Source organism: Platalea leucorodia, assembly GCF_965183815.1.
Source record: "Platalea leucorodia genome assembly, chromosome: 3".
In the NCBI taxonomy this organism is placed as follows: domain Eukaryota; kingdom Metazoa; phylum Chordata; class Aves; order Pelecaniformes; family Threskiornithidae; genus Platalea; species Platalea leucorodia.
This window is the reverse complement of record NC_138825.1, coordinates 138,719-161,708: the sequence shown is the minus strand read 5'-3', so window position 1 is coordinate 161,708 and position 22,990 is coordinate 138,719. Positions and strand designations below refer to the sequence as shown.

At 48.6% G+C, this 22,990-nt stretch overlaps 1 protein-coding gene across 9 annotated transcripts in view; it reads left to right on the top strand.

Annotated features, from left to right (window-relative positions):
* The window catches only part of RIN2 (Ras and Rab interactor 2), a 280,543-nt gene that overhangs the window by 181,703 nt on the left and 75,850 nt on the right, over positions 1 to 22,990 (top strand). Inside the window, exon 1 of one of the 9 annotated variants that reach the window (XM_082307216.1) lies at positions 15,607 to 15,729. The exons of 5 other annotated variants lie outside the window; for them this stretch is intronic. The gene's annotated coding sequence lies outside the window, so the exon portion shown is untranslated. Of the gene's footprint in view, positions 1 to 15,606; positions 15,730 to 15,967; positions 16,033 to 16,447; positions 16,469 to 22,377; positions 22,398 to 22,990 lie in introns of those variants that run through there. 3 more of the 9 variants (XM_082307217.1, XM_082307219.1, XM_082307218.1) reach the window with 3 other exon arrangements.

Here is a 22,990-nt window from a genome sequence, read left to right as displayed (position 1 = left end):
TGCTTGTTTCCGTAAGATTTTATCTTGCTCCTTGTGTTGCAAGGATTCAGGATTTGCTTCCACTTTCTATCTCCTAAGCTGAATCCCTCTAGCTTTGAAGGCTGACCCATGTCCTTCTTAACACAGCTTTCGTGCACTGGGCTAGCAGAAATAGGATGTAGTTTTTGATCCAGTAAATTGATGGGAGAAAATGCAAGGAGGTCTTTGCTTGGCCCACCCATCTCAAACGACCCGACCCCGAAGCGGTGTAAGCCTGCCTTTATCAGGCCCCCAAGCACTGAACTAACCCGTCGTTAGCCAGTGCACGGGAGGGCTTTTCACAGGATGTCTTCTCAGAGACTCGTCGAAGGGAAACCTGGGCGTATGAGGATACTTTATATCCTGAGTGGCTTCAAGATGAATTAAATGGATACAACCCTGCTCCGTTCCGGTTGTGCAGAGACACTCATCATACAATAAACATAACTGATCTGATTAAGTGATTGTAGATCTGACCTGGGCCTTTTACGCTTTATGAAGCCAGACTATACTATACTACTTTTACCGAGGGACTCGGTCATAAGTTCATATAATTCATTGACAGATTTTTGGCATTATTTTTTTAAGATGTATGAACATAGATTTATATTCAAGCAACATTATGTATATACATATACACTTTACCTAGTATGTCCACTGTTGTTAAAATGAAGCCCTGCAGTAACCAGCTGCCATCTGCATAGGAATAAAGCCCTATCATGGCGACTGCTAAGATGCTAAGTGTATCAGTATTTAAGATAGTCTTACACACATCTATTTATAAATGCAAGAGATGGTTACTAGCTTTCATTTGTTTCCACATTGTATTAGCAAGGTATTGTGAGTGGTGCATGGCAGTTGCATATCTATAATATAGCAGGTCAAAAGCTTAAACAGCTTATCTTTGTACATTCAGTAATATTTCTAATTGTAATTATTGTTAGTCATTTGAAATTCCAGTTGCATTTTCTGAACATAAAGACAGCTTTGAAAAAGAAAAAAGAGCATGCGCAAGGCATTGAGGAGGTCAGGAAATTCTGCACTGAAGTATTTATATATTTTATTTATTTATTTATCGTACACTAAGAGCTGAGCCCCTGGTTCAAGAAAATATTTCCCCATGCTGGCAGATTTAGGAATCTATTTCAGTCCCCACCTAAAGGTAAGGCCAGGTTTTCCTGAATCAGGGACCAAGCAGACTAAGCCATTGAAAGCATCGTACTGTCCTTTTGAGTGGCCGCAAAAAGTGGCGAGACTTTCTCGGATTCTTCTTGTAACTTACATTAGAAGCGAAGCTGAGGAACGCCGAGAGACCCAAAGATGCTCCTGCAATGCTCACCTCTTCATCTGTAAGAGTAGAATTATATAAATAGCAAATACTTGTTGCACTCTAATGTTTGTAATATCACTGTCACAAGGTACCATTTGCAATAATTAAAATTCACATTGCGTAAGATACCAACAAGTAGATTTTTTTTTTTTAGGGTTTTTTTTTATTTTTTAGTAATCTTCTTTTAGTAGGGAAGTAATCTTCCTTTGCCTAGTTTTCCCCAGCTCCCTTTAACAGTAAATGGCTCTGGTTAAATGTGAAGATCTCTTTTCACAGCAGATGTCAGGCACTAGCAAATGCTTGGGTGAAGCTGACGTTTATTGTCCCAGCTTTATTGCAGGGTGGTTACTGTTTACAGCGGGCAAGGATCTCCACCTTGAAATCCTGCAGTAAAAATGGTCCCACCACTCGCAAATGTGATACTTCCCTATTTCCACTGGGTTGTTTTGGTTTCAGGTAGGTCAGCAGATCTCCACTGTAGAAGAATATATCACATCACTGCTATCGGTGGGAATTACAGTAGGGCTTCTTGTTGGGAAATACAAAAGCAGCGATGGAGTCATTTTACAGACAATGTATTGGCGGGGAAAAAACTGGAAGCCTGTATTTCATCAGCACTTAAAGACTTGGGGATTTTTCAGATTAGAAAAGAAAAAAATTGGAAGACAAAGGCTGATTGCATAAAGTACTCCGTCAGTCTTTCATAAAGGTTTGTGTAATGTTCAAGATTTGCATAAAGTGAGCTTCCACGTTCTGTCAAGCACAGAGCTCAGCCGAGTTGTTCGTCCTAGATTCTCAGAAACAGTCCTTCTCTTTCAGTAATTCTCACTGGTGAGTCAAAACCTGAGTGTAACGTAGGTTGCTGTATCTCAGAACTGTGTTGTGACATTGCACAACGCTTAGGTCACGCGAGCAAGCGCAGAACTTGAACTACAACAAGTTCTTGAAAGAAGCCAAAGCAAGATGTTTGTGGAATAACTTTGTTAAGGACTTTTTTTTTAAGATGGATGACAGAAGCAAAGGACACAAAGTATGATTCTGTAATTATTCAGCAGCCGTGGAGAGCAAGTGCAAATGAGAGTAATATGGCATCACAAAAAGCTGCTTATTGTGCAGTTAGGATACTGGCCAGTTTTGCAGGGGTTGCATTTATGCAGAGGTTTGCCCAAATACCATTTGATCTTTACAACTCTCGCCCTCCCGATGAAAGGTATTTCTTCCCAGTGAGAAATACTGCATCCCTTTATCAGGAAGAGGGGGAGAGATATGCCAAAAACCGACATCTCTGACTCGGTTCTTATCCTAGCGTCACAAGTATGTGTTTTATCTGTTACAGAAATGGTTGCGTAAACATGCTAGTAGCAATCTGTGTATATGAGAGAGGAGCTGGTCTGCAGTGAACTTTGCCATGCATTGAAGATTTAGGGACAAATTTCACTTAATGTTCCCTCAAGGAGTAGTTTGCTTGACTTCCCTGTCCTTGTAAAGCTGAGAATCATGACTAGGCCCTTAATGTAGGCAGGTAGTATTTATAAGAGATGACTAAAGGAATGGCAGATTGCGTTCATCCTCACATTGAATGTTTGTTTTCAAGACTGAAACCAAACTAGGAGGATGTTTGTTTTGGTTTAGGAGATCCTGGGGTTTGGTTTTTTTTTGCTGTCTGTCGAAGTCCTGTGCAATCTGAAATCCCTCGGTAAGGTTTGGCAACGGTTCGGGTGTATCCGTCAGAGCTTCAGCCAACAGGGGCGTGCAGGAGGGCAGGACTGGTGCTTCCCTTCAGTCCATGGTTCCCCTGCTCACAGACACGGGAGTGTGGCGAGCAGCCCCGCAGGGTGAAGTTCACTTCTGCCTACAACCCCGGCACAAGTGTGGCAATGAGAATTCATACACTGGTAAATCAGGATTTCACTAGAACAAAAAGGTGAGCAGACAGACCCTTAATCCTCAGGTATGTTGCACAAGCTTCAGGGCCCCTGCCCTCCCCCGAACCTCCTCCTCCTCTGGCTTATCTAGCGTTTTTTTGGACCAGGCTTTCATTAGCTCAGCGCTTGTGATAGCTCCCGTTTATGCACTAAAAAACGTGGCTGAATTCTCAGAAGTGTTGGGCCCCCGCTCGCCGCTAAAGGGCAGTGGGTGCTGTTGGGCGCAGGCTCTCCTGAGAACCTTCCCTTTGTTTTCTTTCCCTTGCGAGGGCTTTGCCCACCGGTGCCCCCGTGCCCGAGGCGAGTTTGCAGGTGCGTACCTGTAAGACAGCGAGTCAGCTGGTGTACGGACAGCCGGTTTCTTTGCACGTGGGGGCCACTTTTAGCCCCTTCCCGCCTTTTTCAGAGCCAAGCCCAAACTGTCGCATTTACAGGAGTAAGCCCAAACTGTCCCTGACCGAGCAAGCCCCATCAGAGCCAGCCTAGGTCTGCGCCCTGTCGTCACCTTTGCACCACCAGGGCACGCAGGGAGAGCCCCAGGGCCAGCAGCTGCGGGGGGAGCTGTGTGTTTAAATCGCCTCGTGGCCCAGCAGTTAGCTATTCAAGATCTGATAATTTCGTGGAGCTATTATGGAAAACTTGGTTTTGTACCAGTACTGAAGTCCTAGAGCGCTGGATGCAACCCCTACTGTGGCTTGTTCTAAAACAGAGTGTGATGAAACCATACAGATTCCTTTGAACTGTGTGCGGGATGAGTTTTCTACTTTATGGTGCAGTCACGGCATCAAAGCTATAGGAAGCACAGCAATAAAAGTGACTGATACGAGCGCCTTTTGTTTGATTTGGGATCAAACGACACTGTCTGGGTTCCTTTTCACTGAGTGGGAAGATTCTGTGATGCTTCTAACCGTGAGGAAGAAAATGTAGGTGGAACTGAGTGCAAATGCACATATAATGCGTGTTCATTTACAGCCAGCCAGAAAACAAAATAATCAGTGGTTTCTAGTAATACAATTCCACTCAAAATAGCTTTTTATTAAGCCGGCTTAGAAGTGTTAAAATGGTGGAGCCACAGACAAAACATTTGTTACCTTTTGAAATGAGTTACAATGGTTTTGTCATACTTGTACAAGTATTATAAGGTCAGTCTTTCTGTATGTTTGTTTTACAACTTGTTGTAGAATAGTCTTCTATGCATAGCTGTTCCACTTGCCTGTGTAAGTTACAAATTTAACAGAAATGAAAGCATGCATTTTTCTCTGTTTGCTGGTAACCTATGAAATTAGAAACTTGTATTTCTGTGGTTTTTAATGTGTTATACTATAAACAAAATTCACAGCACTATTGTCTATGGAATATCAAAAAGTTTTATTAGAATGAATTACTTTAAATGTTTTGTCATTTGATTTAATAATGTGTCAGACATCTACACTAAGACAATATAATGTTTATCAATAAAAATATCCTCTCTTTGTACTAACTTAACACTTCAGGGTGTGCTTGGACATAGGAGTAAAGCACCCCTGTGGGTCACAATCCCAATGATTTAGTCATTTTTGACATCATTCTGACAATACTTTGTACCACTCGCTTGACCTGAGCATTGAATTAGGGAGTGAAGGAAGACAAAAAGAGAGTTTTTATACTATTTCATCCGCCACTTAAGGTGCATTTGCTGTAAAGGTGTGTGCACCACAGTAGTTGATGTAGAAGTCAGCGGGCTCGTGAGACCCGTACGTGTTGGAGTCCATACAGAAACATACACGGAGGGAATTTTATTTGCTCTCATATAACGAGTCAAATTCTGCTCTGTTACAACAATACAGATCTGAAATCACTGCACTGAAGTTAGTTGTTCTCTTCAGACGCAGGGCAGCGGGAGCTGCTTGTCAGTCTCCCAGCTGGCAGGATTCTGTGCCTGACCCCTCGGCCGTTGGCAGCTGTGGCTGTGAGATCCAGCCCTCCCTCTGAAGTTATTCCTGGAGTAATATTTTCAGTAATGCTTGGAATAATAATGAGGAGGAGTTGCTATTATAGTGGTTCTGATGCAGCCAGTTTCCATTACAGAAAGCTGCAGAAAACCTGTGGAAAGGGCTTGTTAGAAGACATGCTCGTAAAGTAGTAAAATACTTGCGCTGCTTTTATGCTCTGCACCAGCTGGGCAGAGACTGCAGTTTTCCTACTAAATCTGAGCCTGCCTTGGTGACAGGACTCTCCTTGCTTCTGTCTCTTCGCATGGGAAGGCTGGGACACTTCAGCTGACCTCCCCTCCCGTTATACTTTCTCTGAAAGAAGGGCTTGAGATCCTTGAATGAAAAGGCATGAGATTGGGACTGGCTACCTCACCTAAAATACCTTTGCTTATGTCTTTGTAACAGCCACTGCCGAAGTGATAGCTTTCTTCTGAAGTACCCACCGGGTCCACGAGAAGCAGTGGCATGTCTTAGGCAGAAGAGGCTATTTATTTACACGTCCGCAGCTATTTCCAGGTGCAGAAGAGTCGTGCGGTGCAGAGAAGGCACGCATGCTGATCCCGTGTGTCTGTCCATGAGTACAGAGATGAGGTGCAGCCTTTGATGTTAATGCAGAAAATGTCGTTCATCAGTGCAAGCACAGCAGTTGTCTTGAAAATATTTTCCATTGGTTCAATTGTTTGCTTTCCAACTCTGTGTGCTGGCAACCCAAAAGGTATGTTGGAATCCGCACGGATGCCGTGTCTCCATGGAGACTTCCCCGTGACTAGTTTTCTGGTTCAAAGATAATCTTGCTTTTCGTCACAGTTTGGAGCTGTTCCAGTTGGCTGTTGGACTCCAAAGATACTCTCGCTCCCTACCCCCTGCCAAGGTGATATGCCAAATATGCATCTTTTTTGATTCAGCCTTGTGATTACTTCACGTTAGAAAAATTATGGGTAACTTGCAGCCTGGAAAGTTAGAAATTGGTTTTCAGAGGTCGGGGGAGTAATTGAGTTTCTAGCCGCTTTCATTAAAGCTAGGAAAATCAGAGTGTTAAGGCAAGCCATCATTGCTTTTGCAGGAGGAGTTATTGAAGAGCATGTATTTTCATATTCATGTATTCACTTTCCCTTTTTTAGAAGCTGTTGCTCTGTCATCTTTGCAGTTATTCTTCAGCCATCACAAACCCTGCCTAAGCAAAGATGTGAATTCTTAGTGCAGAACAAAACATGAAACATCAGAGCAGGAGTACAAAGTGGTGAAAAGAAAACTAACCCTCCTCTCCTACCTGGCCATCTTTATCCATCATAAAGATCCAAAACTAGGGCACAAATCCTATTTATTTTCCCTTTGGAGGTCACTTCTACCTTGCTTTACAGAGGCCCAACTTGTGTCTTTGCCACCCCAAAAGCTATTTGCTTTGAAATACCGCTGCCAGAGATGAGAGATCTTTTCTCTGTAAGTTGCGGATAACAATCTCCCTCCAGGCTCTGCCCAATTGATTTTGACCTGTTTATTACATCCTTTGCATCTGCCTGTGTTCTCAGCATAGCGTCCTCCGATTGATAACTCTGAAGTCCTCAGTCATCCCAAAATCATGTTTGCAAGAGGACTGATTAATGGATGTCTCTGCTGCTGAGAGAAATTTCTTCTTGGATTTAATCTTTGGAATAACATCTTAAAAAAAAAAAAAAAAGAAAACAAAAAAAGAAAACAAACAAAAAAAAACCTGACATGCAGGTTTTGTAGCTGATCTTTCCTTCCCTTTATACCAAAAGACAAATTATACTGTATCTCCATCTACAATACGTACCCTAACCTGTACCAGAGCATCAGACTAATTTTCCTTCCAAAATGTTATTCTCAAAGCCGGGGAAAATCCGGCGCCCCACCCTGCTCCCCAAGCCTGCCTTGACCTGCCACAGCGCAGCCGACGGTCCCGCTGCACAACCGCCCGCATCGGCGCTGTGGACTGCGGCATCTGAGGAACCAGAACTTTTATCTCATGCCTGAGGAATTCAAGCACTTGCCTTCCTTTCTGTTAATCTAGCGAACGAGGGAGAGCTTGGAGACAAGCCTCCACCCGAAATGTTTTTTAGCCTCTGGGTGCTGCAGCGTCCCAGGACAGGGGCCACAGAAAGAGCCTGTGCCTGCAGAGCAGGACGTACTGCCACCACCGCTTGGCATCCCAAAGGAAGTGCAATGCCCATTCAGCTGCGAAGAGCCGTGGACAGAGCCACCTCTTAAGAGAAGTGATGAAGTTATGCATCCCAGAAAGGCTGAGGCATTTCCATACAACTCTGCCACGGCCCTGGGGGTTTGGCTGCAGGCGTCTCCCAGCTCAGTGGGCTGGCTAGTGAGGCTTCCCACCCAAGGCTTCTCCCCATCCTTGCATGGGGTGCCTAGACGTGTTAAACACACCCTGGAGAATGAGTGCTTAATGGTAAGGGCTTTCAGTGCCAAAATCCTTTGTTAGACAGCCTTCAGGTTGCTGGTGGGCTGCACAGCTCCTTGAAACTGCAACTCCTGATCCTTGGCGCTGGGCAGTGGATGCACGCAGGTACTCCCAGCACATCGTGCTTTCTAGAAAGCTCCTGAAGCAGAGGCAACATATGGCTGTGCCTCAGAAAGAGAAGTATGCAGACAGGACTTCGGATAAACTGCAGGTATGTTGATTTTGTGTGTATTTTTCCTCCCTGCTGCGATGGTAATCAGCCCTTTTAGCATAGCTGAGCATCTGCCTGCTTCCCCTCCCAGCTGCTTTAAGTGGGCTGCAGCTAGCGTTCAGAGAGGAGGAGGCTCATCTTCAGCCTCTGCCTGTGGGAACAAATGGCGCTCTGTGACTGGTGTGAGCCTTCTTCACAGTGCCAAGCAAATCGCTGGAGAAGAGTAGCACAGAATAAGCAAAAACAATTAAATACCACAGCCTGGAGAGAGCAGGTGCAATGAAACCACTTCAAACCAGAGCAGTTGCTTACTGCAACTGCTCGCACAAGAAGATTTTACAAGTGAGCCTTTAAAGAATGAATGGGAAAAAAAAAAAAAAAGCGGCATAATTAATCTGTCAGCTGCAGTGGAAATGTCTCAAACAAGTAACATTAAAAAGAGAACTCTACTATTATCTTTGTGTGTGTGAACTTAAATCAACACTTGTCCTGCCTAAAATTCTTCTGTGCTGGCTGCAGTGAGAGCTTGGATTTTAGAAGTATATTTTCTAATGTTGCAGAGCAATGCCATCTAGGGCATATCGACTTACAAATACCAACAGGGGTGCCATCCCTCCTTAGTGACAGAGCTTGCTGAATTGAATATTAATAACTGGTTCATCATACATGCATTAGGCCTGTAGAGATTTGCTCATTTTCAATATCTGCTTCCAGTTTTCCAGAGTATGCTGGGTCCGATATTAATGGATAGTTTTGTCTCAACTGGAAAATAATGAGTTTCTGTATATACCTTATTTCCTCCGTAAATCCACTTGATAGCTTTCATCTGTGCAGCACAGCAGGGATTATCGATGGTCTCTCTAATCTTCAACTACTCAAGGACTCCACTGTGGCTGTGATTAGAGCAGCGATACACTTAGCAGATTAAAATGTTAAACCTAACAGGCCAGATCTTGGCATCCTTATTCAGAAAGCTACTTACTCTGTTACTGAGATCCTCCCGTTCAAACCAAGCTGCCTGTAGAACACGGGTCTGTGTTAGCTGAAAGCGTCTCAAGAACCTGGCCCAGTTGCAGCTCTGTCCTCGCTCCTGGCTGTTGCAGCTCTCTCCAGACTGAAGGTTAAGTGCCAAACATGAGTAGGTGGCAGTCTACTGGGTACAGTGGAGGTCTGTGGCAATAACTACTTAGGAGCCTGGACTGACGTGTATTACATTTTAGGTACTATTTTGTCCTCTTGCTTCCTGCCATTTGACTTCATAATGCTTGGCCTTTCTAAGGAATGGTAACAATATTTAGTGGCACTGTAGACCAAAATTGTTTATCTCTGTAATGGGTTTTCTTGTTCTACATACACAAATTTGCTCCCCACTGGAGAAAAGCAAGAGCTTTAACTCTCCTTCAGACTCCAAGGCTGCACACCAGCTTCTGCACCAGCCAGCTTCTGCCCGCTTCTGTAGGAGGTACGCTTGGAGCTGGTTGTCCTCAGGTTATTGGCCTTGTATGACTTAGCTGTTTTTACAAGCAGCTCCAAACTGAAGGCAAAATACTTGACTATAACTTGAAAGCACATTGGGAAACGTTAATGCTTCTACTAATAAAGACAAGAGCTTTTAACATAGCTACAGGCATTTTTCCCCTCCCCTTGAATAATGGCAGTCTTGTTGCTATCCCAGGAGCGGGAGGGCCTGATTCTCCTCCAGGTTTGTAGTGGTCTGGTTTGGCTGCCAAGAGATAATAAAGCAAATGCCTGCTGCCGCCTTAGAATGGCATTGCCTATGGGCACAAAAACGCACATACATGCAGGCGTAGTGAAGCAGTGGAGGTCTTGGGAAGCAATGGGCAGCTGTTAACAGTATTAATTAAGAAGCAGAAATTATATTGGTAATTACGTTTTTGTTGGATCTAGTTAAACAGTACACTGTTAAAACATCATGCTGAAGTGACAAATAATTAGTTAATCATAGTTTTCCCTAGTGATCTGTTTTCCCATAAATTGGCGTGGCGTATGTCACTTCTCATTGAAACTGGAGATCTGAAGCACAGTTGACTTTATTTAGCAAACAATTTTATGGCCAGGCTACAAACACTGTCTTTTTCCCCCTTTTTTCTTCTTCAGTAGTGTTGTAAAGATGAAAGGATGACTCACAGTCATTACTCTCCTGCAAGTTAAGACAGTTGCGAGAGAAGGACTGGAAATGCCAGCTTGTGTTTTTTGGAAGATGATGAGAGCATGTTCTCATTTGCCAGTACCACAACCACCATAATGAAGGCAGAGGCCAGTTTGCTTGGTAGCTGGTACTTCAAGCACTTTAAAACTGATGTCCAAACTTCAGTCAACTCAAGTCGCTGTGCTCCAGCGGTGGGTCCGAGACAGCATCAGTGGTTCAGAATCCAGGTGGAGGGAGGAAGCGATTACCCAAATACAGGTCCTACCACCCCTTCCCTCCTCCCCACACGGCGTCACATAAAAAAGATACGTGGTCCGCGGTGGGATCAGAATATGGCTCTGGTTCATCCCAAGTTCCTGAGGATTACTCACAGCTAGTGTCTGGCACTCGTCGTCTCCCTGGACAGAGATCTCATCACTACTTTCATGTCACTTTGGCTCAGGGTGTGGAGAAAGGAATAGCTTTTGGCACACACGCAGCTGGAATGAGCTTTCATTGGCAGCTGGAGGCTCGTTATTGCGCCTTCCCTTCTTGCTCCCTGATCTAATGAGGCTGCCGGTGAGGAGATGGGATCAGATGCCGCGGCCCTCGCGTCTTCCTTAGGCGGTGCTGAGAGAGGGCAGGATGTGCGTGGTGCCCCGGGCTGCTCTCGGCCTGCGCTTTGCAGGGGCTTTCTGAGAAACGCGGGGTTCTGGTCCACACGCTCTTTGAGAGCTGGGATGTCGAAGTGCTCCCACATCCCTGTATGGATATACATTTTATTTGAATACTGTTTTCAAAAACATACGTCAAATTAAAGAGAAGGAAGGTAAAAAGTGAGTGCTGCTGAGCTGGAAATGCAGTTATGCAGCATTTCCACTTGCTCATTTCCTGGCTGTCAGGAAGACGCGTGAAGACTAGCCGCCGTCGGATCTCTCATCAGAACCCCACGATGGAAATCCATCTTGATGTGGGAGAGTGTTGAAAAGCTGTTGGCCAGATCTCCCTTCATGGGACAAGGCTGAGAGAGTTGAACTGAAGAGCACAGCACCATGAAATAATAAAAGAGTAATTTCTTCCCATGGATGTAGTGACTACCAATCATAAACAACTTGATTCCAGTCCTTTGGTATCAACCTTAAAGAAGGAAAAGAAAATTGAAGCACAAAGAGTGGCTCTGTGATGAGTACAGAAAATAGAAGACACACATTTTCTCCTTACATATTGGAGGGGCCATATGAAGAAGCAGAAGTGAGCTGGGTCTTTTTTGATAACACTTGTCCAGACTAATTTTTAATCCCATTTGTGTAGCCTTTAGTTCAATAAATGCAAGAGCACTGTATACTTTATTAAATGCATGCTAATGCCCTGCAGTTAATGGGATGGCCAGTAAAAAGAGTTACTTGTTCAGAATTGTGCAGGCAGAGCTGGGAAGGGAACCGACATCTCTTGAAAACCAGGTTAATCCACAGGACATCGTCTCTTTCAAGAAACATTCTCCAATATCATTGTCAAGCTTTTCACTGAGGGCAAGCAGGCAGCAATGAAACAAGACCTGGGTGAATATGCTAGGCTCATCTGAGTACCGAGGCAAGTTTTTATGCAATAAGAACTTTATCAAAATACAGTAATGAGGATGTGAAGCAAAGTGCAGTACTGGGGAACTACTGTATTGCCTCAGAAGGGAGAACTGACAAGTAAGACATAAGTTCAAAGCTACTTCTTTGCCTGACATCGGTGTCTGTGCTTGTGGAAATGGCAAGAGGCAGCCATCAGGCAGAAGTCAAAGCGTTCAACCTTCAGCCTTCTCAAAACCCACCCTCGGGGATTAAGTCACATCCCTTTGCCTGCTCCATTTATTCCAACGGTGGCTCTGTCTGTGCAACAATTCAAACAGTGCCAAACAGCAACAAGATTAACCGCGTCCTCATTTGCAGGATGTCAGCATCTCATCTCACCGATTTCAGGCCCCAGCAAATTAATGATCAGCTCCATTTTATTCTCCTGTGGGCAGGATTGCTCAGCTCAGGCTATCTGAAAGGACCAGGATCATTGTCCTATCCAGATGCAGGGAAACCCCTCGCCTACAGTGATATTAGGTGTTTGTCTCATTCACACTGAGCAGTGTAACATGGCCAGGAGGTTGCTCTCAAAGGGGGAATTATTTGGGGGGGGGGGGGGGGGAGGTAAGATAGCTCTGCCACATGTACCAGGCAGGCATGGGTTAGCAGTAGAGCAGGCGATGCTCACAGATAGCCAGCCTGAACAGCACCAGTGAGGCTATGTCGGAAAGGCTGCTTTTGGGGAATCCCCAGAGGTGGGAAGAAGCAAGTGTGGATTGCCCCGGCCTGGGATCCAGCTGCACATCTGCACCAGCTCCGCCTCGCAGCCCTGGGGAGCTGGAGCTCCCAGCTGCCGGGACTTCTCTTGGCACTCTCCTTCCAGTCAGCTTTTTGAGGGTCATCGTGTCTCTCTTGTGACACGTATGAAGTTTGGCTGGATGAAGTTCCGGAGTACACGGCTTACAGGTTCAGGATAGCTGTCTGCCTCAGCACTAGTGGATCCCGAGCTAGGAAGTACTCTCTGTGACACCGAAATTTTGATGAAGATGGAGTATCCTCTGGATCTGGAAAATGAAGAGGTGGAACAAGGAGAGATTCTGCCTCATGGTACACAGCAGGTCATGCCTGAGCCCAGAACAACTCAGGATCCCAATACCAGCCTTGCTACAGCTTGCAGAAAAACTAGTTAGCTCAGTTCTGTGGGTTTTGTTCGCTTGTTGGTTTGTGGGTTGGTCTGGTGGTTTTTTTCTTTCGATATGTGTAAGTGTGTGTCTCCTCTGCTCACTGTATGAAAAAGTCATTAGGAAAACTAAACAAAACACCTAGGTGTGTTTTGCTCTTAAGCAGTTTTTGCTGTGCCTCCTTCATGCATTTTGATTCTCTCTCCCTCCTCCTTTGTTATAAACACAGCTGAGCGCCAATGTTGTTTTGCAAATCAGAACAAGAAACGTGACTTAGAGCCCAAAGTGCAATAGGCACAATACTGCCAAGGGATAAGATTTTGAATGTAATGAAGTAATCCCTGTCACGTGCTATAAACTGAAACATGCATCGTGTTTTAAGGTGAGAAAAAATCACTCTGAAGCCATCGGGTGAACATGACCGGGCTCTGGAAGTCGGGGGTTGATGCACCTCCACGGCTGGGTCTTCCTGTGGCGCAGCAGCAGCAGCGTGTTCAGCGTGCAGGAGACAGATCCCAGTAACTCATCTGCCTGTCCTGCAAAGAAGTGCTGCGGTTTCTCTTCTCCCTCCTGCAGAGCTCACGGCGATGTGGCAGGCTTCTAGGATAGGAGCCAGTGGAAGAGGAAAGTCTCTTGACGTAGGAATCTTGGCTACCACAAGAGAAGCTCGTTGAAGCAATTAATTGTTGCTGCTCCTCGCTGCAGTTGCCAGGGCATGACAACAGATAAGCAAGTCTGTTTCCTATCCCCTCAGTATCTACTCAAGACACTGGAGATCCCACTAACACTCTTTTCCTCTGTACTTGCAATGGAAACAAGAAACAGGTGTTTTGATTTTTAGAGCTGAAGTACATACTGCCCAGGTCCAGTCAAAACCAAATTACATGGGAAAGCCTCCCTTACCTCACCGGGCTGTATAATACAGTGATGCAGCAGCTTGGGGAAGGCTAAGAGCTATTTCTTGTCCAAACCAGTCAGATCCTCTAGGGCATCCCACCAAAGCCTTCTGCCTACACAGTGGTCTCCGCCTTACACCCGTATGATGACAAATGTAGCCCAGCCATTCAGGGCTTGGAAAAATCTGCTTTTCTGCAGGCTTACTGTATGTATAGAAAATCATGCCAAGCCTATGCTCTCAGCTGGATTGGGGGGGGGTCTCAATCAAGGATAAAGAAGAAACACAAGCCATGAAACTTCACCCAGTATCTCAGGTACTTGAAAGGCTGTATGCGGCAAAGTCTTTTCCAGTAAATCTCCTCCAGTCCTTAGAGCTCAGTTCTGCTCCAGTTTGGCAGGACTGGCTATGTCCTAACCTGCCTCTCATTTAGTGCCTCTTGTTTGCTCTTGTTTTCCTCTATGGCTGGCAGGCACCTTACTGAACTGCTCCCAAATGCTTTTGGGGGGCAGTGGTGTCTCCCCCCTCTCTGTAAAACGGTAGCCAAGGGCTCTGACAGCTGTGCCAAGCCAGGCACTGCAAAACTGGACTTTAGTACCATCTACTAGGCTACCTGAATAAACACCAGCAGCTTCCAGAGGCAGCAGGACTGAAAAGTCAATCACAGTATCCCTTGTGGTAAATGCTTTTTAATGTCAACGTTCTGTGTGGTATGCGTGGCAGGTGGAGCAGAGAGGTTTCACTGGCCCTTGGGACAGCTTGCAGAACTCGCCACCGCTTTCACAACTGGCGAGCAGGATTACTTCAGCTGCCTCCACCTCACGCCAGAGGAGTTTCACACCTCTCTGTCAAAAGACGGCTATAGGTTACATGAAAACTGCAGCAACAGAAGCTGCTCGGATGCATTAAGCGGTTGCATCCACGAGCCAAGCAGGTCTCTTATGCCTGCAGATTAACGGCCGCTTTCATGGAAGTCGTGGATTAATGTAAATGTCACCACCTTGTAAATAAGACAGCGTTGCTTTGTCCTTCTTCCTCAAAGCTAGGTGGGCATCCGCCTTTCATTTTAATGGTCTGAATTTTGGAATTGCTATGCCCCCTTTAAGTAGATTTTTCCACTGCTGTGTTTCTTAGTATGTTCCTAATCACGCTTGACATGCCAGCTGCCGTCTTCAGCGTGGTTGCTGGCGTTTTTAATGGGTATTCTATTTACGGAGAAAGCAGCTGCCAGACTGGAAGGAAAATCTTGCTCTCGTTGTTTTGTTATTGAAATAACTTGCACTGAAATAAACCCAATAAACTTGTGAAACACTGAGCGTCAGGATCCCGGGACGAACCGTGGAACGTGCGCATCCCAACGGCATGGCTGCTGTCACCGATTTTCCCCCGTTCCTCAGCTGAGGCCAGCGAAAGGCGTACCGCGGCCGGACCCCGCCGCCGGCGGAGCAGAGGCACCGGCGAGCGCAGCGTCCCAGGGAGGCAGCGCGGGCTCCGCAGGCTGCAGCCCCCGCGGCGGGGCCGCCCGCCCAGCACCCGTGCGCGGCGTCCTGCCCGAGGCGCGGCCGTGCCCGGGCTCCGGGGGCGCCTCGGCAGCCCGCCCTGCCTCCCCCGCCTCGGGCCGCCGCGATGCCGTTACCGGCTCCCGCTGCTGCGCCCGGCCGGGAGGGAGCCGCGGCCGGAGGGCGGGACGGCGCAGGGGGAGCGGCGCCGGGAAGCTCCCCTCTGCCCCGCTGCAGCCGCCGGCCCGGCCCGGCCCGGGCGGGGACCGCGTCGCCAGGCCGGCGGTGCGGAGCGCCCCGGGGCCGGCGGCTGCGAAGGGAGGGCCGGGAGCGGAGCGGGAGGCCGGCGCCGGCAGCAGGCGCATGGCGCAGGCGCCTGGCCCCAGGGGGGAGCCGGCTCCGGGGTGAAGGGAGGGGCGGCCCGAGCGGCGCGGCGCGAAGCGGCGGGCACAAAGCCGCAGCCCCTCAGCCGCGGCCCCTTCTGTGCCTCGGCCCGGCCGCCGGGGGCGGCTCCCGCCAGCGCGGCCCGTTGCGGGCCGGCGGTGCGAGGTAAGGGGCGGGCGAGGCGCGGGAGTCGGGCGGCTGCGGGGATCGCGGCCCGGCGGGGAGGGGGCCGTGCGCGGGCGGGCCGGCCCCGGGCGGCGGCGCTGCGGGGGGGGAGCGGGGCCGGGGCCGGGCGGAGGGGGCCCGCGGGGCCGGGGTGCGGCGGCCGTCTGAAGCCGCCTCTCCGAAAACGCGCCGCGGGAGCGGGCGGGCCGGGGGAAAGGCGGGCCGCGGAGCAGGCCGGGGCCGCGGCGGCCGCTGGGGCCGCGGGTGCTGGGAGGCGCCGCCGTCCGCCCCGCCGGGACGCAGGTGAGGAGCCGGGCTGCAGCCGGTGCGCGCTTCCTCGCCCCCTCCGCAGCTGGGCTGCCTCCTCCCGCCGTGCCCGCCGCCAAGGGAGGCCGGGTCGGGCCGGTCCCCCCGCGCCGGTGCCCGGGGGGACGCGCTCCAGGGCCCGCAGCACCGGGGCTGGTGCTGCGCCGCTCGGCCCCGGGCCTCTGCGCAGGGGCCGGGGGACCCGGCTGCCGGCCTGGCCGCCTCCCGCCTGCGGCTCTTCCCTCCTCTGCGGCTGGGTCGTGCGGGCTCGGAGAGACGCTCCGTGCGCGTCCGCGGCGCGGTGCCGGCCCGGCGGCGGGGCTGTGGGCAGTGCAGTTCAGCCGGGCTTGAAGAAGAGTTCTCGGTCTGGGCATCTGCGTCCCTTTTCTGACTGGAATAGGGGTTCCCGGGGCCCAAAAGACAGGGATACAATGTATGTCTTGCCAGTTCCTCCTCTTAAATATTTCCTTATAAATATTACGGTAAAGTTTATTTTAAATCACACAAGTCTGATCTGATAGATGTAGGAAAGCAAAGGTGTACTGTTCTCTGTTAGCTTGATTCCTTTGTCTTTGTATCCTTCCAAGCTACTCGGCTCTCATTTGTTTTATTTGCTTATTTCCTAAAGCGTAACCCTTCAGCGCTTTTAAGTAAGGAGCATCTTTATGTGCCTTTGCCAGCACAGCTGTGTTGATGAGGACTGAGCAAAAGACGATTTCCACCTGGTATTTCTGTGCAGGGAAAAGCCCCCGGGGTGAACAGGACAGCGCTTGCAGGAGTGCCCTTTCCCCGTTAGAGCTGCTTGTGGGGAGCAGCCGAGGGGCTTGGCAGGCGGCGGGGGTTCGTTGCATTTGCAGGGGTGCACGTTTGCCCAGGCGTAGGCTGTAAGGCTGATGAGGCAGCGCTTGGAAGGGCAGGTGCTCGGAGCTGTAGACTTTACCCCTCTGCAGCAACTCCATCTTCGATTCAGCTGTGTCTGCACTGACTCTGTGAGTAATTCTGTGTTTTGTTGGGATAAAATATGCCAGTATAGCCGTGGAACCAAGCTCCTACCTTTCCTCAGGCCAGATCTTTGTTGAGTTTCATTAGTTTCATATCTATTTAGCTCTAAAAATATTTAATTGTTAACAGCTTACCTGGGACCTGACTATTTAATTAGATGAGCAGGAAGACTATGGTAAATAGAGTTGTCTGTTAATCACGCAGCTACGCAAGAAAATTGGGCTACGATTCTGAAGGCATTTGTGTGGAACGGTCGCCTGTGTTTCGCCATATGTAATCACAGGATGCATTTAATTTCATTGAGAGGATTTGTATTCAATCCACTGCCTCATTCTTTGTGTTAATTAAAAACGTAAACTAAGTAATAATTACCAAGAATATCAGCAATATTGACTCTTCTGAAAATGGTGATGGAGCAGCTGTGTGGAACAAGATTCTCGTGTGTTGCTAGGAATGCACTCACCAAATGGGTTTAGAGGCTGACTTTTTTTCTTCACGGGATTTTTGTATGTTTCAGTCTGTTTATATTTGGTAAACTTGTAAATGTTTGGATTTTTTTGTTTGTTTTTGCCCCTCGCCAGGTTTGGGATCAGGCAGTACTGTTGGAAATGGGCTTCCAGGGTAAGGTACCCTGGTCGGTCAGTCTGTCAAGGCTTGGTTGAGCCGTAGCTGTAATGTAGGTGGCTAAGGCTTTAAAAGGACAGCTAGTGTAAATATTAGTCTGTGCTGAGAAATTGATCCTGTTAAGCTTCAGGATTTCAAGGTTGCTTGAAAAACTTCTGATGGCTTGAGAAACTTTTGTGCTGAACGAGGTGCGAACCCAGGAGTGCATAATCTCTGCTATTCAGGGTACAGGTGGCCCAAATGTGGTGTGGTTTGGTTTTTGTTTTTCTTTTTTTTCCCCCCAGAAGTTCAAATTCTCTTGTGTCAGGGCTATGAGTGGTACGAGGCTGTGGTGGCCAGGGGTCTGCTGGCAGCCTGTGCCGCTGGCACAGCTGGGTAGGGTGTGTTGGGGGCTCTTGTGGCTGACTTTGGCGGGTTGCCCTACCGCCCTGTTGCAGTCCCAGCCAGCTCAGTGTCCCTCGCTCCAGCTCTGAGGCCCCGCTGGGAGGTGTGGTCGTGGTCTCTGTGCGAAACGCTGCTCCAGCGTCCCCCTCCCTGGCTTGCCAAAGCATACAGGGTGCGATCAGCTGTGTGTGGCTAACAGGACCAGGAAAGCTGGCTGCTGTTGCTCTCAAGTATGTCTAATGTAGAAGATGACTAGCTCTTTTACTTAAGGCTCGGGGGCATTTTTGGATTGTTTCTAAAGATAGATCAAACGTAGTAGGTACTAAGGCACTGAATGAATAGTGTGGTGACTGAATTTTTCACAAGGGAACCACTGCTTTTAAAGAGAAAAAAAAGGCAGGACAGTGCTGTCAATATAGCAGTTAAAGAGCTTCTGTTATCTACTAGAATAACGTAGCTTTCACATCATAGTGGTATGTAATTCATGTCCCATCAGCGGGAGGGAATTGATAGAGTACTCTATGAAGTAGATATGGTCTCAGTCCTTTTCTTAACACACGTTACCGAACTGCAGTCACAGCTTATTAGCCCTGTAGGATCACAAGGGGCTCTGGTCAGGAGCTGAAAGGGGTTCAACAGCAAAAAAACACCTTCCAGACGTGGTGAATCTAAGCACAGAGTGGAGCACCATACAGAAAACTGGTTCTGTGGTCATGTGTATTGCAGGCTCCACGATTGTGCAGGACTTGCCTGTGGCTCTAAATACTTGGCATACCATACAGATCTTGAAAATAAGAGGTTTACATACCTCTAATCTGCAACTGGAGATTTATCAAGATGTGTCTCAAAAAAATGTCTGAAATTCCTTACTTAAGAGTTGCTTGGGGAGAATGCTAAGCAGAGTCAAGTGTTGCCAGTTAAACCGTTTGTTTTGTTCAAATCCCTTATCATTCAATTGGTAGTGTGTATCGGGAGGGGGGACGGAAGTGTAGCTAAGTGTTTGGCACGCTGTGGGTGGTGGGTTGACCCTGGCTGGACACCAGGTGCCCACCAAAGCCGCTCTGTCGCTCCCCTCCTCAACTGGACAGGGGAGAGAAAATGCAACGAAAAGCTTGTGGGTCGAGGTAAGGACAGGGAGAGATCATTCACCAACTACCGTCACGGGCAAAACAGACTTGACTTGGGGAAATTAGCTTAATTTATTACCAATCAAATCAGACTAGGGTAATGAGAAGTAAAACCAATCTTAAAACACCTTCCCCCACCCCTCCCTTCTTCCCAGGCTCAACTTTACTCCTGCCTCCCCCCGAGCGGCGCAGGGGGACGGGGAATGGGGGCTGCGGTCAGTTCATCACGCGTTGTTTCTGCCGCCCCTTCCTCCTCAGGGGAGGGCTCCTCGCCCTCTGCCCCTGCTCCAGCCTGGGGTCCCTCCCACAGCAGACAGTCCTCCACGAACTGCTCCAACGTCAGTCCTTCCCATGGGCTGCAGTTCTTCACAGACTGCTCCAGCGTGGGTCCCTTCCACAGGGTGCAGTCCTTCAGGAGCAGACTGCTCCAGTGTGGGTCCCCCACAGGGTCACCAGCCCTGCCAGCAAACCTGCTCCAGCCTGGGTTCCTCTCCACAGGTCCTGCCAGGAGCCTGCTCCAGTGCAGGCTTCCCACAGGGTCACAGTCTCCTTCGGGCATCCTCCTGCTCCAGTGTGGGGTCCTCCCTGGGCTCCAGGTGGATCTCTGCTCCACTGTGGACCTCCACGGGCTGCAGGGCACAGCCTGCCTCACCATGGTCTTCACCAGGGGCTGCAGGGGAATCTCTGCTCTGGCGCCTGAAGCACCTCCTCCCCCTCCTTCTGCACCGACCTTGGTGTCTGCAGGGCTGCTCCTTTCACACATTCTCACTCCTCTCTCTGGCTGCAATTGCACAGGTTTCTGCCCCCCTGCTTCTTAAACACGTTATCACAGAGGTGCTGCCACTGTTGCTGGTGGGCTCAGCCTTGGCCAGTGGTGGGTCTGTCTTGCAGCTGGCTGGCATTGGCTCTGTCGGACATCTTCGAAGCTTCTAGCAGCTTCTCACAGAAGCCGCCCCTGTAGCCCCCCTGCTACCAAAACCTTGCGACACAAACCCAATACACTGTGTTAAATTGAGTCATTGCGTAACAAAACACGGAGATGATGTAGTAGGAATGGGGTGAATATGAGGCTCAAATTTCCAATACCTATCTTAGTTTAGAACACTGAAAATAAATTATTCCTGACACATAAAATGCTCCAGCAAGACACTTAATGCCATACAGTTATCCCATGTCTTCTTGTGGACCCCGTTATTGAGAGCTGGAAAAGATGTCATGTCTACTTCTTAGCATTTATGGTGCTTGTGACCTAGAATAGGACTACTTACGGTCATTAGTTTTATCTGATATTCTACCACTTGGAGTTACCCAATCCTAAGGCATGCTGGTTCAGCCTACCATACTTGTTCAGGAGTCTGAGTATTTGCAGTTTGAGCAAGACAAGGAGAAAGGGCTGGCAGGGACGTGGAATTTTCTTTGTCTCTTGGCTGCTCTGAGCCCCAACACAGTTTGTTTGTGGAAGGGTGGCTGCTACCGCTTTGCATTCTTGGCTGCAGAGTCTGAAGTGCTTATGTGGTCTGATCCTGCTTTTGGTCTGGGCCCTGTGTGATACTTATCTGTCAGGGGGGACATTCTGTTCTGTAACCCAGCCTGTTTTAATTTGGGTTAGAGGGCCTCTTGTAGATGGACCAAGACAAACACATACAGTCTTTCTTCTACCGCCTTGTTATGGAACGCTGCTGCAGAAATGAAAGGTGGTGAAGGACCTACCAGGCATCACGGCTAGTCTCAGCCCATGGCTGCCTCCACACTGGACCTCCTGCCCTGAAAAGCACCTGCTGATGATGTGGTTGGCGAGAGGGAGACAAAGGTTCACGCAGTGTGGAAGCACAAGTCCTTTCCTCACCCGGGCGCTGTGCTGCTTCGCCCGGTCATGGCAGCCCTCGTGAAAAGCATGCGTGCAACGCGCGCTGCTGCTCTGCGAGCAGGTGGTGCACGTGGAGCCGCCCCGTGAGGATGCAGTAACAGGGAGGCGTTCGTGCACCACAGGCCATTTTGTGAGATGTCACCCTGTGGCCTGCGGTGCTTCATCAGAGAGGATGAGGGTCGACTCATTAAGCAGCAAGCGTTGTCCTGATGGGTGTGCTCCTCTGGCCTGCCCAGCCGAGCAGCTGTGGGGTCGGCTGGTGGTGGTGGAGGTGAGGGCCTCTCCCTCTGTGGCGGCGGCCTGTGCCCCCAGTGGTCCCTGGGGCGTGGGCAAGCATGGCGGGCCCTGGGCTGGCCCCATCGCTCCAGCAGCTCTGGCCCAGCCTCCCCTTTGACGCCCTTTTTGCGGAAGCAGGACTGGTCTGCCTTTCCCGTTCGTAGGGTGTCGTGGCTGAGAAGAGCTCCTGGGTGGGAGCTGGGCGAGGAGGAGGAGGAGGAGGCGGCTGGTGAAGGGGCTGGTGGCCAAGAGAGGAGCGTTTGGCCCCGCAGTGGGGTGACTCCACAACCTGCACCTGGTGCCCGAGGAGGCGGAGGAAGCAGGGCAGGAGTCTCGGCACAGAAGTCTTGGTAACTGCCTCCTTTCAGCCAAGTGGCGTTGCCTAAAGTTTTCAGGCAAAACAAAAAGCGGAATAATGTAGCATAGCACTCCCAGGATCTCTAATGCTTGGAAAGTCCGTTGTTTGTGAAGATCATTCTTCAGTCGACAGAGGGTGGGCCTAGTTCTCCTCTTTTGACAGTAAGTTTTATACTTCGTTAACTTCAAGGGAGTTGCTCCTGAATTTATGCAATTAGTTATGAATGCTGGATCGGGCCCAAGAGCTTGGTTTTATTTTTCTAACTTTTTGTTGCCTTTTCTAGTTACGTGAGCCTATGGATGTAAAGCCCATGCTTAACTCTTTTAAAAAAAATTGATAATTTTGCAGGATGGCTAAAGCCATGTTTCTGTCCATTTTGTTTTTTTCTCTCGCATATCATTTATTGAAAGTTTGTAGAAAGATTTAAATGTGTTCTCTAATGAAAGTGACTAAAATTGATTGTCTTGTAATTGCAAGGCTGATAGTATATCCGTTCGTTGCGTGCTTAGGAGAAGTTGGGGAATATTTTTTGTCTGCTAGTCAGTCTAAGTTTGATTTGCAGTTATTTGAAAACGGTCATCCGTCTACCGAAATGCTTTGCAAAGAAGCTGGCTGTTAAAGCAGGTGTGGATTTTTGGTGGTTTTGCTCTTCTGCCTTGAGATCAGCAGAGAGAAATCGCACATGAAGGAAAAGAAATTGTGGAGCTGCAGTCGCATTCTCTCGGTAGGTTCATTCTGGTTTTTTGGAAATGCTGTTCTAAACGATTAGCTCAGTTGAAAATTACTGAGCATTAATGCTATACTGTTCTCTTTGAAGCTGGTAGGGATTCTATCATCAGTGTGAATATGGGAGAGGAGTACGAAGATCTTGCCATGACAGGGTGAAAGTAGCAAAAGGAAGTTATTGGAGTCCTGCCAGTCCTCTGGCAGGAATAACAGTATTTTGTGATATGTAATTATCGTATCTGATTTGGTATTAGTGAACCCATTCGTGTTGGGTGTTGCATGAAAAGACTGTTAATGATGCTGCGCCATGGAGGGTTCTGGTCTGTGAAGATGATGTCTAAGAAGAGGGTAGGATGAGACAAAGGAAGTTTGGCATTTTTCCTTCCGATCTTGGAAGGGGGTTTCCGAGATAGCCTTGTAAATGAAGGTTCTTGGAAAATGCCTTACCTGTGACTCATCTCTGAAGAGTAAAAGCCCTGCTTTGCACATAAGCAGGTGTTGTCTTCCTGCGTTCTGAAAAGTCTGAAAGCGCTGAATTGTTTTGTATGGTATTTAAAAACTAAGGGACAAATCCTTAGCTGCAAATTACTG